The 15,859-nt window shown below is 37.2% G+C and overlaps 1 long non-coding RNA gene across 1 annotated transcript in view; it reads left to right on the top strand.

The window, feature by feature from the left end:
• LOC309647169 overlaps nt 1-11,242 on the top strand; it is a 227,039-nt gene extending 215,797 nt beyond the window's left edge. The window contains exon 2 of the long non-coding RNA XR_014255849.1: nt 9,314-11,242. This is a non-coding gene — a long non-coding RNA (uncharacterized lncRNA). The remainder of the gene's footprint in view (nt 1-9,313) is intronic.
• The last annotated feature ends 4,617 nt before the right edge of the window (nt 11,243-15,859 follow it).

The following is a 15,859-nucleotide window of genomic DNA, read 5'->3' as shown; positions in this document are numbered from 1 at the left end:
ATCAAAAGTTTCTCTTCCTCTTGGAAATCATTCCTTTTGGAATTCATATCACTCCTTGGACCTAAAAAGTTAAACAGTTTTAAACAAATAGAACCACATCCTGCCTTCTTTCTCCATTAGACTTTGAAGTTTCTCATGTAAACCTCACATTATTTTCCCTCTTTTTATACAACAGAATAATTTATTTTTGTAATCATAATGGGTAAATTCTAGAAAGCACTCTCCTCTCTAAATTTTCATTGGTGGACACATGGCAAATAGCTTCAAACTATGTCACAACCATAATATGGTTGTAGAACTGGCTGAAGATATAGAAATGGATGAACATTTAAGTGAAACCAGTTATCTCAAGAGTTGGGATTTGTGTATGTGTCTGCAAATTAGATACATTACGTAATTGAAAGTTTGTCAAGATTTTTCTTCTACTCCAAAGGCCATAATTATAAATATCTGTCATAGTCATGTGAAATTTTTATGTCACCTATAGTTTAAGGTCATAGAAATGTGAATTTTTGATCTGAAAAGCACCATAGAAGTTTTTTTGGGCTATCTCCTTCATGTTGCAGACCAGGAAACTAAGGCACAGAGTAAAATGGTCCAAGGTCACAAAGCTAGATAATGGCCAAGTGGGAACATATTTTTCCATCTCCCCATCACATATTATTTCTGTTATACTATACTATCTCATTTCAGTTATTATTGATCAACAGAGAATAAATTTACTTTAAGCAATACAAACAAAGTAAAATAATGACCATAAACTGAAGAGATTCAACAGATGTAAGTAAGTTACCTATTTTTTCAGCCACTATGGAGATTGATTTCATCCATTTGGCCACATTAGCCACACCAGGCTACATAATACCTGGTTGGGAGGGCGTGGATGAAGTTTGGGAGTGAAAGGAGAAGGGCAAGGTTTTATGTGTCCTGGGGCATAGGACTCTCCAATAACTTTATCATTAGGTCAGAATTATTTGTTTCTCCTTAAGTTTGAATAAAAAGAAAATTTCAAGCTAAAATATATACTTGGAAGTTATTAACCCCAACACCATCATTATCATAATTACTAAAATAGAAAATTCTTGGATTAGGATGTATAAATAAAAGACAATTAAATTCCAGAGAATATATGTGCTCTGGCTACAGATCTTGTTCCAGGTCATGGCACTCACCGAGTCCTGGCTGGAGGATAAGCAGGACCTGACACCTGAGGATTTTGTCACCTATCCATCAATAATTGGCGTAGCTTAGCCAGGGGATTCATTTACTCAAAGCAAATGTCCAACTACCCCACCTCCTTGAGTCAGATAACCAAAAACTAAGCCCACTTGTAGAAATCATAAAAATAATTTTAAGCACTCATTTCTAAATGGCATCTTTTAATCGAAGTCTCAAAGGGATTTATAAATATCCTCTCTCCTAATCTTTTTAGTACCTCTGCCTAATTAAAAACAGAGATGATAAAGGTAAAATACTGATCCTCGTATTCTGAATACCAAAGCAATGAAATTACATTAATTCTGAACAACACATAGCCTGTGAGTTTCTGTACCTGAGATGGCTGGCTGACTTACTCAAAATGTCACATACTATCTCTTTAAAAGGTTCTTCCTCTTTTTCCAAACCTCAGGGAGGGTTTCCGTCTGCTTTGTGGGACATAGTATTGAGGAACAATGACCTGAGGTGGGGATGAGGGTGAGAATGAGGTAGGCAGGGAAGGGCGAGGGCAGGATATAAAATATATAATATGTACATATAATGTATTTTATATATTATATACTATTTTAATATATTGTATGAATATTATAATATGATAAATATATTATTATACATAGATTTTATATGTATTTATAGATAGATAGATAATAGATAGATAATCTTTCTCTTTCTTTCTTTTTCAGTTCGTGTCTGAGTTGATCTACTTAGGAGGCACTTTTGACTCCAAGAAACCAAGAGGAGCCATTGCAGTCTCTAAGGAGTAAAAGGAAAGAGTCAGCAATATACTATGGCACTAATTTAAATGACTTACTTCTGTTTTGTAGAACTGACTTTGGCTTCAGGCTTAAAGGGGTGAGTGTTAAATGATCTAATTCATGGGGAGGAAGCTCCCCAAGGGACTAGCAATAAAGTCTCTAAGGTCCTAATCATGACTGTAAGCAGTTAAAGATTCAGAGGGCATGTCAACTTCGCCACTATTAACATTTTGAGTTAAATAATTCTTTGTTATGAGGGGCTGTCCTGTGGATTGTAGGATGTTTAGCAGCATACCTGGCCTCTACTCACTTAATAGAGTGAGACCACCACTCTCTGTCTTGACCCTCCCCATTGCTTTCAGTGACGATCCCTTGTTCTCTCACTCTACTTTGCTTCACAATAAAGAGTCAGTGGGTAGTCACCATCATTTCTCAGAGTTTACTAGTCACTTGACATGCATAATTTTTTTTTAATGATTGACCCATCCACTGGACCTTTTTCACAGAAGAGGCTGTTGCCTGTGGGGGAGGGTAGGGAAGAGAAAGGAAAAGGGAAAAGAACATATTAAAAGATTATCCTATGCTCACAGTAAAATAGTTCATATTCCAAATAGAAAATCAAGGACATGATATGAATGAAGACAGAGAATCTCAGATCTGGAAACGACTGAGAGGGCATGTGCACGGAGATGGCAGACTGCCTCTCAACTGGAAGGTAAACAGCAGACATGCAGGAGCAAAGACCAAAGATAGAACACCTGCCAAAAGCAGGCCCCTCAAATTTCATTCAGTCTCCACTGAAAAATATCCTTTCCATCACATAGGAAACGTGTTCATTTTAATCAACTGACATCTGAATTGTGTAAACCAAGTTAATAGAAAAATGTGACTTACGCCTTGAGAATAAATTTTGTCTCATTTCACATGCTCTATACAATATCCCCTTCCCCCACTCACCATATCCCTCCTTTTGGGTCTGTCCCACATGGTGTCTTACAATTGGGCCTTGGAAAGTTGAGAGTTACAGCCAAAAGCCGCAAGAAAATGCCATGAAACTGGCAGTGTTCATTGTGGAAGGCGCCAGAGCATCTGCTTTCGAGCAAGGCTATGAAACCAAGCCATGGGGGAAGAAAGGCTATTAGGCCACAAGCAGCCAAGGGGGAAAAGCCACAGGAACCCAGATTAAAAGTCTGAAAAGATTTGGAACCCTCAGTAAACGATCAGTGGAAAAGGATAGTTTCGCTGGGGTTGGCATATGGAACCACTTGAGGGGTACTGGTAGTCAACCTAATAAAATCCTACACAGAGCTTGGGGTAAGGATGGCTAGAAACAGGTAAAGCAGGGGGCCTGAAACACCTGCCCAGGAACAATGGCAAGAGTGAACAGAGGTGGCCAGAGTCAGCAGAGTGGACAGATCTGTTATAAATGTGGAGATTGTGTGAAATGGATCCTGCATAAATTGTCCCAGATGCCAGTTTTTATAAGATAGAGCTTTTTCTTCATGCCAAACCATTTCCTGAAATGTCCTCGGGATCCTGCAGTAGGTCATTCTCAAAGGTCTGCTCTGCCTGTTTCTTCTGAATGACCTTCCTCTTTGTACTCAAACGTTTTCCCCCCAAATCATAAAGTACTTTCAATACAACTACTCAGTAATCCTAAAAGCAATTTTGCCTTGTTCTGAAATGGTTTTCAAAGGCCACATTCACATTTCTTTTCCCTCATGTTTAATGAAAGCAGAGCCTCCCAGATCCAGTAGATGCAAAAGAAATGAAGTAATTACTGGTTCCACATGCTTTCTACCTGTTGCTGGTCATGTCACCTTTATTGACCTGTAACTGGAGTACAAATGGCTAATGTTCTCTAAATCTTGATTTCTGGTGATTCTCACTCTTCTCCTATCCCCACTCGCTGATTTTCTGATGCTATAAACTGATGGAGTACAAGGAAAATATACAATTCCTAATTTGCAGGACTATAATTGTTCTGTCTGCCTCCACCACCACTTAACAATGCCTTGCTTATGTGAACTCCACTTCCCAATTCAACAAAATGCAACAAATAGTTACTGGCTCTCAGAGTTGTGTCTCAGATTCCTATGACCCCTTTGTCCTGCCCAGTTTTGGGGGGGACTTCCTATTTCTAAATGAATGCAGAAAGATGGCAGTGGTAGTGGAAACTCGTACTGCAGTCTTCTCAAAGGTAATACTCGTGCAAGAGAGGATGGCTGTCCTATACCTTACTCGTATACATCATGGATCTTTGAGACTGGGACAAGTATAGGGTGTAGTAAGTAATGACTTCCTAGCTGCATACAGGTTGTTTCTCTTTCATGCAACAAAATCTAGCTATGCCTGTGTTGAAGGGAGAGTAAGTCTCCCTCTACCACCACCACCCCCCTTGGTGTTATAACTTTTATTGCTTTCTACTAGTTAGCAAAGGCTAGATTGAGGTTGCTATTCAGCTACTGTTTTTTTAATTCATTCATTCATTCATTCATTTATTTTGGCTGTGTTGGGTCTTCACTGCTGTGTGTGGGCTTTCTCTAGTTGTGGCGAGCAGGGGCTACTCTTCATTGTGGTGCACGGGCTTCTCGTTGCAGTGGCTTCTCTTGTTGCAGAGCACAGGCTCTAGGCGTGCTGGCTTCAGTAGTTGTGGCACATGGGCTTCAGTAGTTGTGGCTCACGGTCTTAATTGCTCCGCGGCATGTGGGATCTTCCCCGACTAGGGCTCGAACCCATGTCCCCTGCATTGGCAGGCGAATTCTTAACCACTGAGGTACCAGGGAAGTCCTCAGCTACTGTTTTAAAGTGACAGTCTCTGTGATACATATTTTAAATATGTTGCTGCCTTTGATATGTTTAACAACCTGAGCAGGCAGGCATGATTACCTTTGTTATAGTTTTGGGGACCTAGGGTCCATATCCTTTTCTTTTGCTAATAGCATTCTGATTTCCTTCGGTCTCCCATTGGGTGCAGTCTCAGATTGGACATATGCTTTAATCAAAGTGCTCTGCTTTACCCCAGTCAAGAGATAGACATGCAACCCAAGCTGCCCCTATTTATTCTTCAGGGCTTGAATTTTAGTGGAGCGATGTAAAGATAGAAAAAACATGTGGAGCTTGTTCACTACAGCCACGGTGCCCTGAGGAGACTCTCAACTGAGTCCTGCTGTCTGTCCCTCAAATACTAACTGCATACCTGTCATTTTTTTGAGAGTGGTTCTCCAACCCTCCGTTCAATTCTTTGAGACATTTTATTACCTTCTAATAAGTAAATTTCTCAAAATAGAGTCAGGAACCAGGCCTGGTTTATTTCTTTCCAATATACTATGTTGGTTACTTTTTTATATTAAAATAGAAATAGGTCACCGAAATTATTTAGTTAATCTGGTTATAATCTAACTTTTATTAGTAGAGTTTGTTTCAAAAATTCTTAAGTCTGCAAGCATCCCACCAACTCCCTGATTATTAATTCTCTTATTGCCCAGAGGTGAGCTTTCTCCCTGATTTGGTCTTCTTTTTAACAGGAGAAAAGGAAAGTAACAAAGTATTATTTGGCCCAAAACCAAATAATATCACCAACAGAACTAAATAATTGAGAAACAATAACCATCCATTCAGTGACTCTAAAAGAGAACATAACACACTGTAATTCATGAGAGAGAAAAAAATACATGTTTTAAATTTCTCTAATAATGCTTGAAGAAAGATATCTACTCTTTTTCAGGAGAGTTTGAACCTTCCCTTTAAGAGGATATTAAGTGGATATGTGAGATTATGGATAAATCATCAATTTATTTACTTCTTCACAAAAATTGGTGTATAAGCCATGTCATTTCCTTTTTAAATTTCAAGCATTTACTAAAGATAGTCACAAATATAAGACAATTTTTAAAATTCAGAAGCTGAGAAGTTCTTCCTGGCCACCTAAGTTAGATAGAGCTCAAATTTCAGAAGCCACTCTGTCTCAGCTTTTCCTTGTCTCTGGTCATGAACAGCAAGGCCTAAAATCAAGCGCAAAATCTCAACTGAACAGACATTTGACTGAGAAAATGTACTTTGGTGTTGTTATTTCTATTTAGTATTTCATTTATCAATTTATTCAGGAAATATTTGTTTTTCCTCCCTGAAAAATTAACACTTAATCATTAGTTGCCTTGGAAGGCAAATTCCACAGAGTAACTGTTTTGTGCCATATTATGTAATTGCTATTGTACTTAGATTTTTAAAATTATTTTTCTCCTTTTCTGAGAAATAATGTGTCACCGTGTGTAGGCAATTTGGGGATGATATCTTACCACTAATGAAACTAATAAGGTACATTTAACATTTGCATACATTATCACATTTGATTTTGATGATAATAACTATAAAGAGTAAGCAAAGTGAGTAGAAGCTATTCCCACTTTATATATGAAAAACTGAGGTTAAAATTAAATGACTTGTGCAAGGTCACAGAAACAATGGAAGCGCCAGACCTCAAGCTCACCCTCACTGTGGTACCAAGATTGTTTCAACTGCATCACTGCATCAGGGGTTAGCAAGCGTTTTCTGTAAAGGGTCAGATATAAATATTTTAGACCTTGAGACCTGTACGCTCTGTTACAACTATTCAACTCTGTAGCAAGAAAGTGGGCATAGACAATATGTAAATTAGTGAGCATGGCTACGGTCCAGTAAAACTTTATTTACAAAAACAAGTGCAGGCTATAGTTGACCAACTCCTGAACTACATCCTAACTGCATTTAAATCTAGATTTAACTAAAACTCACAAATTGCTTAACTTATATGGAGCATTGTTGTCGGTTACTTTTATCCTAAATGCAATGTCTCTGCTCTCTTGAATGACCAGGCACAGGAGTAGAGTTAAGAAGCAGACAAAGTAATGAATGGCCTCATGTGGACCCTCATTAGGCTTTCTGGGGAACCACCACTGTAACTGCACTGGTAAGACAGTCTTCAGTTATTTTTTTTAATGCTAACTTCTTTCTATTGAGGTATAGTTGATTTACGATATTATTTACAATAGTATACTGGTTTCAGGCATGTAACATAGAGATTCAAAATTCTTATAGATTATATTCCATTTAAAGTTATTATAAAATATTGGCTATATTCTCTGTGCTGCACAGTATATTCTTATAGTTTATTTATTTTATACATTAGTAGCTTGTACCTCTCAATTCCCTACTTGTATTTTGCCGCTGGGACAGCCTTCAGTTTAAAACAGTGGTTCTTACTTTTTTGGGTCACAGACCTCTATGAGAATCTAAAGATGATCATAGCCTCTCTCCTCAGAAAAATACACTAACACTTACACACCCCAAATATGGTACACAAATTCTAGGAGTTCATGGACTTTAAGCCCATTCAAGGATATTCTAGGTGTCAATGGGCCCTAGTTTAAGAGTTCCAAGGTAAAAACTGCAGTTGTTTTTGCTGTTGAGTTGTGGTTCTACTCCAGTGAATAGTTTTCAAGAAAAAATAAATTATTTGGCATGAATCTATTTTAATCATAATTCCTGTGTGCGTGTAGAAGGAGGAGAGGTATTAACAAATGTGTAGGCAATAGATCTTGATAATTTGGCATCCAAAGTTCCTCATACTTATCGTGATTTTTCTTCCTGTCTGTGATTGTGACTAAAAATAATTCTCCCTGGCCATGTGCACACACCCCAAATTGTATGCCTGACAAGGATTTCCTTTGGTTTGTTGCTGAGACTCTTAGTTATAGATAATAATAATGCAGGTGGTAGTGATGAAGATAACAATGTGGTTGTTAAGTGCAAGGACTCGAGTTAGACTGAGTTCAAATTTCAGCTCTCTTACTACCCATGGGAATTTGAGCAAGTCAGGGAAACACTTTGAACCTTATTTCCTCATCTGTTAAGTGAGAATGGTAGTTGCCATCTTATATTTAGTGCTTACCATGTAGCAGGCTCTATACTGAGCACTTTTAAAATTATGTCCTATAAACATCACACCTGCCTTATAGGGGCTATCCCCACTGCACAGATGAGGAAACTAAGGCACAGAGCATTAAATTATTGCCCAAGGTCATAAAACTACCAACTGATAGAGCTGGGTGGTCTAGAACTAGGGCTCTGCTCTTAATTACCACAGTTCAATAACTCTCTGACCTTATACCTTGTTGTAAAGATTAATTAGATAATATACAGAAGTGTCTATCACAGTACCTGGTACAAATTAAGACATACTGTGTCCATGTAGATATTTGCAGTCTGTCTGATTCAGTGTGTCCAGCAGCTGTGTTCCGCAGAATCACCTCATTCAGGTTGCTGAGTTTCAGATTAGCCTGGTAGCTGCTAAAGTTTTCCAGGAAACACGTCTAGTCGGCATCATTTAAAGGCTAAAATAATCAGTGGCATTTCTGGCCTAAAAGTGTGATTTCAAAGGATCCAAGACAACAACAGCAAGAAACACACACTAACAACTAAAGGAAACTCCCAAAGGAGAGTCCTGTTTTTGGTTGCTGGAGCGGTGACTCACGTTGAATAGAACTGTTTCTGCAGTTTGCTGATTGCCAAAAAGCAGCTAGCCCTGTCATGAAAAGTGGGCACAAGAGGCATTTTAGCAGACTCGTGTTAACCATGAAGCCTATTCATTTCCCTGCCCAGCGAGTCATTACACTCAGCTTTGAAAGTGGGCAGAAAGCCCATGGCATAGCACTAAGACCATGGGAATTAGAATAAATGAACATATTTTCCCCTGATTATTGGTTTAAAGGTAGTCTGGTATGGTTTTTGTTTCTTTGGTCTGTTTTAGAGTAATTCTCCATTTCAAATATTAGCTTTTGCTAATACCTGACAAATAATAGCTGACCAAACCAAACCAAAAAAACAATCAGAAGCCAAAACCTGAGGCCAGTATTCTCTGTAGAGAAAAATCATTGGGTTTATCCTCTAAGATGTTTCACAAGGATGTAATTACTAATCCACCCTCGTTATCTCAGAATCCATCAAACTACACCGTAAATCTAAAATGCTGCATAGAGCAGATGGCAGACTGCAGAAGCAAGAAGAACAACAATCCTGCAGCCTGTGGAAAAAACACCACATTCACAGAAAGATAGACAAGATGAAAAGGCAGAGGGCTATGTACCAGATGAAGGAACAAGATAAAACCCCAGAAAAACAATTAAATGAAGAGGAGATAGGCACCCTTCCAGAAAAAGAATTCAGAATAATGATAGTGAAGATGATCCAGGACCTCAGAAAAAGAATGGAGGCAAAGATTGAGAAGATGTAAGAAATGTTTAACAAAGACCTAGAAGAATTAAAGAATAAACACCTAGAAGAATTAAAGAACAAACAAACAGAGATGAACAATACAATAACTGAAATGAAAAATACACTAGAAGGAATCAATAGCAGAATAACTGAGGCAGAAGAACGGATAAGGGACCTGGAAGACAAAATGGTGGAATTCACTGTTACGGAACAGAATAAAGAAAAAAGAATGAAAAGAAATGAAGACAGCCTAAGAGACCTCTGGGACAACACTAAACACAACAACATTTGCATTATAGGAGTCCCAGAGGAGAAGAGAGAGAGAAAGGACCCGAGAAAATATTTGAAGAGATTATAGTCAAAAACTTCCCTAACATGGGAAAGGAAACACCACCCAAGTCCAGGAAGTGCAGAGAGTCCCATATGGGATAAACCCAAGGAGAAACACATCAAGACACATAGTAATCAAATTGACAAAAATTAAAGACAAAGAAAAATTATTGAAAGCAGCAAGGGAAAAATGACAAATAACATACAAGGGAACTCCCATAAGGTTAACAGCTGATTTTTCAGCAGATACTCTACAAGCCAGAAGGGAGTGGCATGATATATTTAAAGTGAAGAAAGGGAAGAACCTACAGCCAAGATTACTCTATCTGGCAAGGATCTCATTCAGATTTGATGGAGAAATCAAAAGCTTTATAGACAAGCAAAAGCTAAGAGAATTCAGCACCACCAAACCAGCTCTACAACAAATGCTAAAGGAACTTCTCTAAGTGGGAAACACAAGAGAAGAAAAGGACCTACAAAAACAAACCCAAAACAATTAAGAAAATGCTAATAGGAACACACATATTGATAATTATCTTAAACATGAATGCATTAAATGCTCCAAGCAAAAGACACAGGCGTGGTGAATGGATACAAAAACAAGACCCATATAAATGCTGTCTACAAGAGACCCAATTCAGATGTAGGGATATATACAGACTGAAAGTGAGGGATGGAAAAAGACATTCCATGCAAAAGGAAATCAAAAGAAAGCTGGAGTAGCAATTCTCATATCAGATAAAATAGACTTTAAAATAAAGAATGTTATAAGAGACAAGGAAGGACACTACATAATGATCAAGGGATGAATCCAAGAAGAAGATAACAATTATAAATATATATGCACCCAAAATAGGAGCTCCTCAATACATAAGGCATCTGCTAACAGCTATAAAAGAGGAAATTGACAGTAATACAGTAATAGTGGGGGACTATAACACCTCACTTACACCAATGGACAGATCATCCAAACAGAAAATTGATAAGGAAACACAAGCTTTAAATGACACAATAGGCCAGATAGATTTAATTGATATTTATAGGACATTCCATCCAAAAACAGCAGATTACACTTTCTTCTCAAGTATGCATGGAACATTCTCCAGGATAGATCACATCTTGGGTCACAAATCAAGCCTCAGTAAATTTAAGAAAATTGAAATTATATCAGGCATTTTTTCTGACCACAACATTTTGAGATTAGAAATCAATTACAGGGAAAAAGCTGTAAAAAACACAAACACATGGAGGCTAAACAATACGTTACTATATGACCAAGAGATCACTGAAGAAATCAAAGAGGAAATCAAAAAATACATAGACACAAATGACAATGGAAACACGATGACCCAAAACCTATGGGATATAGCAAAAGCAGTTCTAAGAGGGAAGTTTATAGCAATACAAGCCTACCTCAAGAAACAAGAAAATTTCAAATAAAAAATCTAACCTTACACCTAAAGGAACTGGAGAAAGAAGAACAAACAAAACCCAAAGTTAGTAGAAGGAAGGAAATCATAAAGATCAGAGCAGAAATAAATGAAATAGAAACAAAGAAAACAATAGCAAAGCTCAATAAAACTGAAAGCTGGTGCTTTGAGAAGATAAACAAAATTGATAAGCCATTAGCCAGACTCATCAAGAAAAAGAGGGAGAGGACTCAAAACAATAAAATTAGAAATGAAAAAGGAGAAGTTACAACAGACACCGCAGAAATACAAAGCATTCTAAGAGATTACTACAAGCAGCTCTATGCCAATAAAATGGACAACCTGGAAGAAATGGACAAATTCTTAGAAAGGTATAACCTTCCAAGACTGAACCAGGAAGAAACAGAAAATACGAACAGACAAATCACAAGTAATGAAATTGAAACTGTGATTAAAAATCTTCCAACAAACAAAAGTCCAGGACCAGACGGCTTCACAGGTGAATTCTATCAAACATTTAGAGAAGAGCTAACACCCATCCTTCTCAAACTCTTCCAAAAAATTACACAGGAAAGAACACTCCCAAACTCATTCTATGAGGCCACCAACACCCTCATACCAAAAATAGAAAAAGATATCACAAAAAAAGGAAAATTACAGACCAATATCACTGATGAATATAGACGCAAAAATCTTCAACAAAATGCTAGCAAACAGAATCCAACAACACATTAAAAGGATCATACACCATGATCAAATGGGATTTATCCCAAGGATGAAAGGATTCTTCAATATATGCAAATCAATCAATGTGATACACCATATTAACCAATTGAAGAATAGAAACCATATGATCATCTCAATAGATGCAGAAAAAGCTTTTGACAAAATTCAACACCCATTTATAATAAAAACTCTCCAGAGAGTGGGCATAGAGGGAACCTACCTCAACATAATAAAGGCCATATACGACAAACCCACAGCCAACATCATTCTCAATGGTGAAAAACTGAAAGCATTTCCCCTAAGATCAGGAACAAGACAAGGATGTCCACTCTCGCCACTATTATTCAACATAATTTTGGAAGTCCTAGCCACGATAATCAGAGAAGAAAAAGAAATAAAAGGAATACAAACTGGGAAAGAAGTAAAGCTGTCACTGTTTGCAGATGACATGATACTATACATAGAGAATCCTAAAAATGCCACCAGAAAACTACTAGAGCTAATCAATGAATTTGGTAAAGTTGCAGGATACAAAATTAATGCACAGAAATCTCTTGCATCCCTATACACTAATGATGAAATATCTGAAAGAGAAATTAAGGAAACACTACCATTAACCATTGCAACAAAAAGAATAAAATACTTAGGAATAAACCTACTCAGGGAGACAAAAGACCTCTATGCAGAAAACTATAAGACACTGAGGAAAAAAAGTAAAGATGATACAAACAGATTAAGAGATATACCATATTCTTGGATTAGAAGAATCAATATTGTGAAAATGACTATACTACTCAAAGCAATCTACAGATTCAATGCAATCCTTGTCAAATTACCAATGGCAGTTTTTACAGAACTAGAACAAAAGAAATCTTAAAATTTGTATGGAGACACAAAAGACCCCGAATAGCCAAAGCAGTCTTGAGGGGAAAAAATGGAGCTGGACGAGTCAGACTCCCTGACTTCAGACTACACTACAAAGCTACAGTCATCAAGACAATATGGTACTGGCACAAAAACAGAAATATAGATCAATGAAACAGGATAGAAAGCCCAGAGATAAACCCACACACCTATGGTCAACTAATCTATGACAAAGGAGGCAAGCATATACAATGGAGGAAAGACAGTCTCTTCAATAAGTGGTCCTGGGAAAACTGGGCAGCTACATGTAAAAGAATGAAATTAGAACACTCCCTAACACCATACACAAAAATAAACTCAAAATGGATTAGAGACCTAAACGTAAGACCGGACACTATAAAACTCTTGGAGGAAAACATAGGAAGAACACTCTTTGCCATAAATCACAGCAAGATCTTTTTTGATCCACCTCCTAGAGTAATGGAAATAAAAACAAAAATAAACAAATGGAATCTAATGAAACTTCAAAACTTTTGCACAGCAAAGGAAACCATAAACAAGACAAAAAGACAACCCTCAGAAATGGAGAAAATACTTACAAATGAATCATTGGACAAAGGATTAATCTCCAAAATATATAAACAGCTCATTCAGCTCAATATTAAAAAAACAAACAACCCTATCCAACAATGGGCAGAAGACCTAAATAGACATTTCTCCAAGGAAGACATGCAGATGGCCAAGAAGCACATGAAACGCTGCTGAACATCACTAATTATCAGAGAAATGCAAATCAAAACTTCAGTGCAGTATCACCTCACACCAGTTAGAATGTGCATCATCAAAATATCTACAAGCAATAAATGCTGGAGAGGGTGTGGAGAAAAGTGAACCCTCTTGCACTGTTGGTGGGAATGTAAACTGATACAACCACTATGGAAAAGAAAATGGAGATTCCTTAAAAATTACAAATAGAACTACCATATGACTCAGCAATCCCACTACTGGGTATATACCCAGAGAAAACCATAATTCAAAAAGACACATGCACCCCAATATTCATTTCAGCACTATTTACAATAGCCAGGTCATGGACGCAACCTAAATGTCCATCGACAGATGAATGGATAAATAAGATGTGGTACATATATACAATGGAATATTACTCAGCCATAAAAAGGAACGAAACTGGGTCATCTGTAGAGACGTGGGTGGATCTAGAGACTGTCATACAGAGTGAAGTAAGTCAGAAAGAGAAAAACAAATATCATGTATTAACACATATATGTGGAACCTAGAAAAATGGTACAGTTGAACCAGTTTGCAGGGCAGAAATAGAGACACAGATTTAGAGAACAAACGTAAGGACACCAAGGGGGGAAAGTTGCGGATGGGGGGGTTGGTGGTGGGATGAATTGGGAGATTGGGATTGACATATATACACTAATATGTATAAAATGTATAATATGTATATGGGATTGACATATATACACTAATATGTATAAAATGGATAACTAATAAGAACTTGCTGTATAAAAAAATAAATAGAATTCTAAAATTCAAAAAAAAATATTTTTGAAATTCAAAAATAAAATAAAATGCTGCATAACTGGCTTTTTTTAGTTCTTAACTTTGATTCAGCCACTCACACATTGACGAGGTATTCTGACAAAGAAAACAACATAAGAAAGTCAGATTACATGAGGTGCAGACATAGGGCAAAGAGTTTAGGTTAACTGTAGTGATAGTGACTAGGAAGATGAAAATTACATACTGCCAAAGAATGTCTTGGAAAGTGCTTCTAAACCATGTAGGGCTGAATGAGTGCAGTAACTCCCATCCCTTCTTCAGGCCTCAGCAACCCCCAATCTAGACAAGGCCCTCGGTATGATTGCTCTTCACATATTTATCACAATTTGTAACAATATTGGAATGATTATTTGTATAATACCTTTTTTTCCTTCCTCACCAGGAGTTGGTAAGCCATGGCCCATGTGCCAATCAGGTATATCACCTGTTTTTGTACAGCCTGCAAACTAAGAATGGTCTTCACACAAATAAGTGATTTAAGAAAATCAAGGGATAATAATATTTTGTGATACATGAGAATTATACACAATTCAAATTTCAGAGTCCATAAATAAGGTTTTATTAGAACACAGTTTCATTTGTGCTTTGTCTACAGCTGCCTTTTTGCTACCGTAGCAGAGTTGAGTAGCTACAACAGAGACTGTAAGGGCTTTAAAGCTGAAAATACTGTCTCTTTATAGAAAAAGCTTGTCAACCTCTATTCTAGACTTTAAGTTCCATGAGGATATGAATCTATCTTATTTAACATTACATCCTCATATCTCAGCAAAATACTTATGACAAAGAAGTTGCTCAATAAATTTAAGTGAATGAATGAATAATGACTATAGGAATAAATAGCATTGGGTGGGGGAGGGTTGGATTGGGAATTTGGGATTAGCAGATGCGAACTGGTATATATAGAATGGATAAACAACAAGGTCCTGCTGTATAGCACAGGGAACTATATTCAGTATCCTGTGATAAACCATAATGGAAAAGAATATGAAAAAGAGTGTATGTATATGTATAACTGAGTCACTTGGCTGTACAGCAGTAATTAACACAACATTGTAATTCAACTATACTTCAATAAAAAAATTTTTTTTATTAAAAAAATAATAAATAGCATTGGTTTGCAGTCTTTTGCTATAACCAAAATTAAGTTTGAGGATCCTCTAATAGGATATAATCCTTAAGGTTTTCATCTAATTCTCAATAGGGCAAGAGGACCAGGAGATACTTTTGTTTGAGAAGGAATAACCAGGAGAAAATAACTTCCCAAGTCATACACAGAGCTGTAGCCATGGCAGTGCCTCTTCCCACCCCAGATAACAGTATCAGTTTCACCGTTAGAGTTGCTCTAAAGTGGTACCTAACACTGTCACCATTCTTGCTTTCTGGATGAGTTTCCAAGCCAAATGGTGAAAAAGTGTGTGTGTGTGTGTGTGTGTGTACGTCTACAAACTCAGAGAAACAGTAGAGTGCTGGTTACCAGGGCGTGGGTCAGGGGGGATGGAGAGATACTGGTCAAAGGGTACAAACTTCCATTTATAAGATAAACAAGTTTGGGAATCTAATGTACAGCAAGGTGATTATTGTTAACAATACTGTATCATAAACTTGAATGTTCCTAAGAAAGTAAATCTTAAAACTTCTCATCACAAAAAAGAAATGGTAACTATGTGACGGGATGGAGGTGGAAGCTAATACGAT

This window comes from Balaenoptera physalus (genome assembly GCF_965194825.1).
Source record: "Balaenoptera physalus genome assembly, chromosome: 17".
NCBI lineage: Eukaryota > Metazoa > Chordata > Mammalia > Artiodactyla > Balaenopteridae > Balaenoptera > Balaenoptera physalus.
The sequence above is the reverse complement of the archived record's forward strand: the minus strand, read 5'-3'. Positions and strand labels throughout refer to the sequence as shown.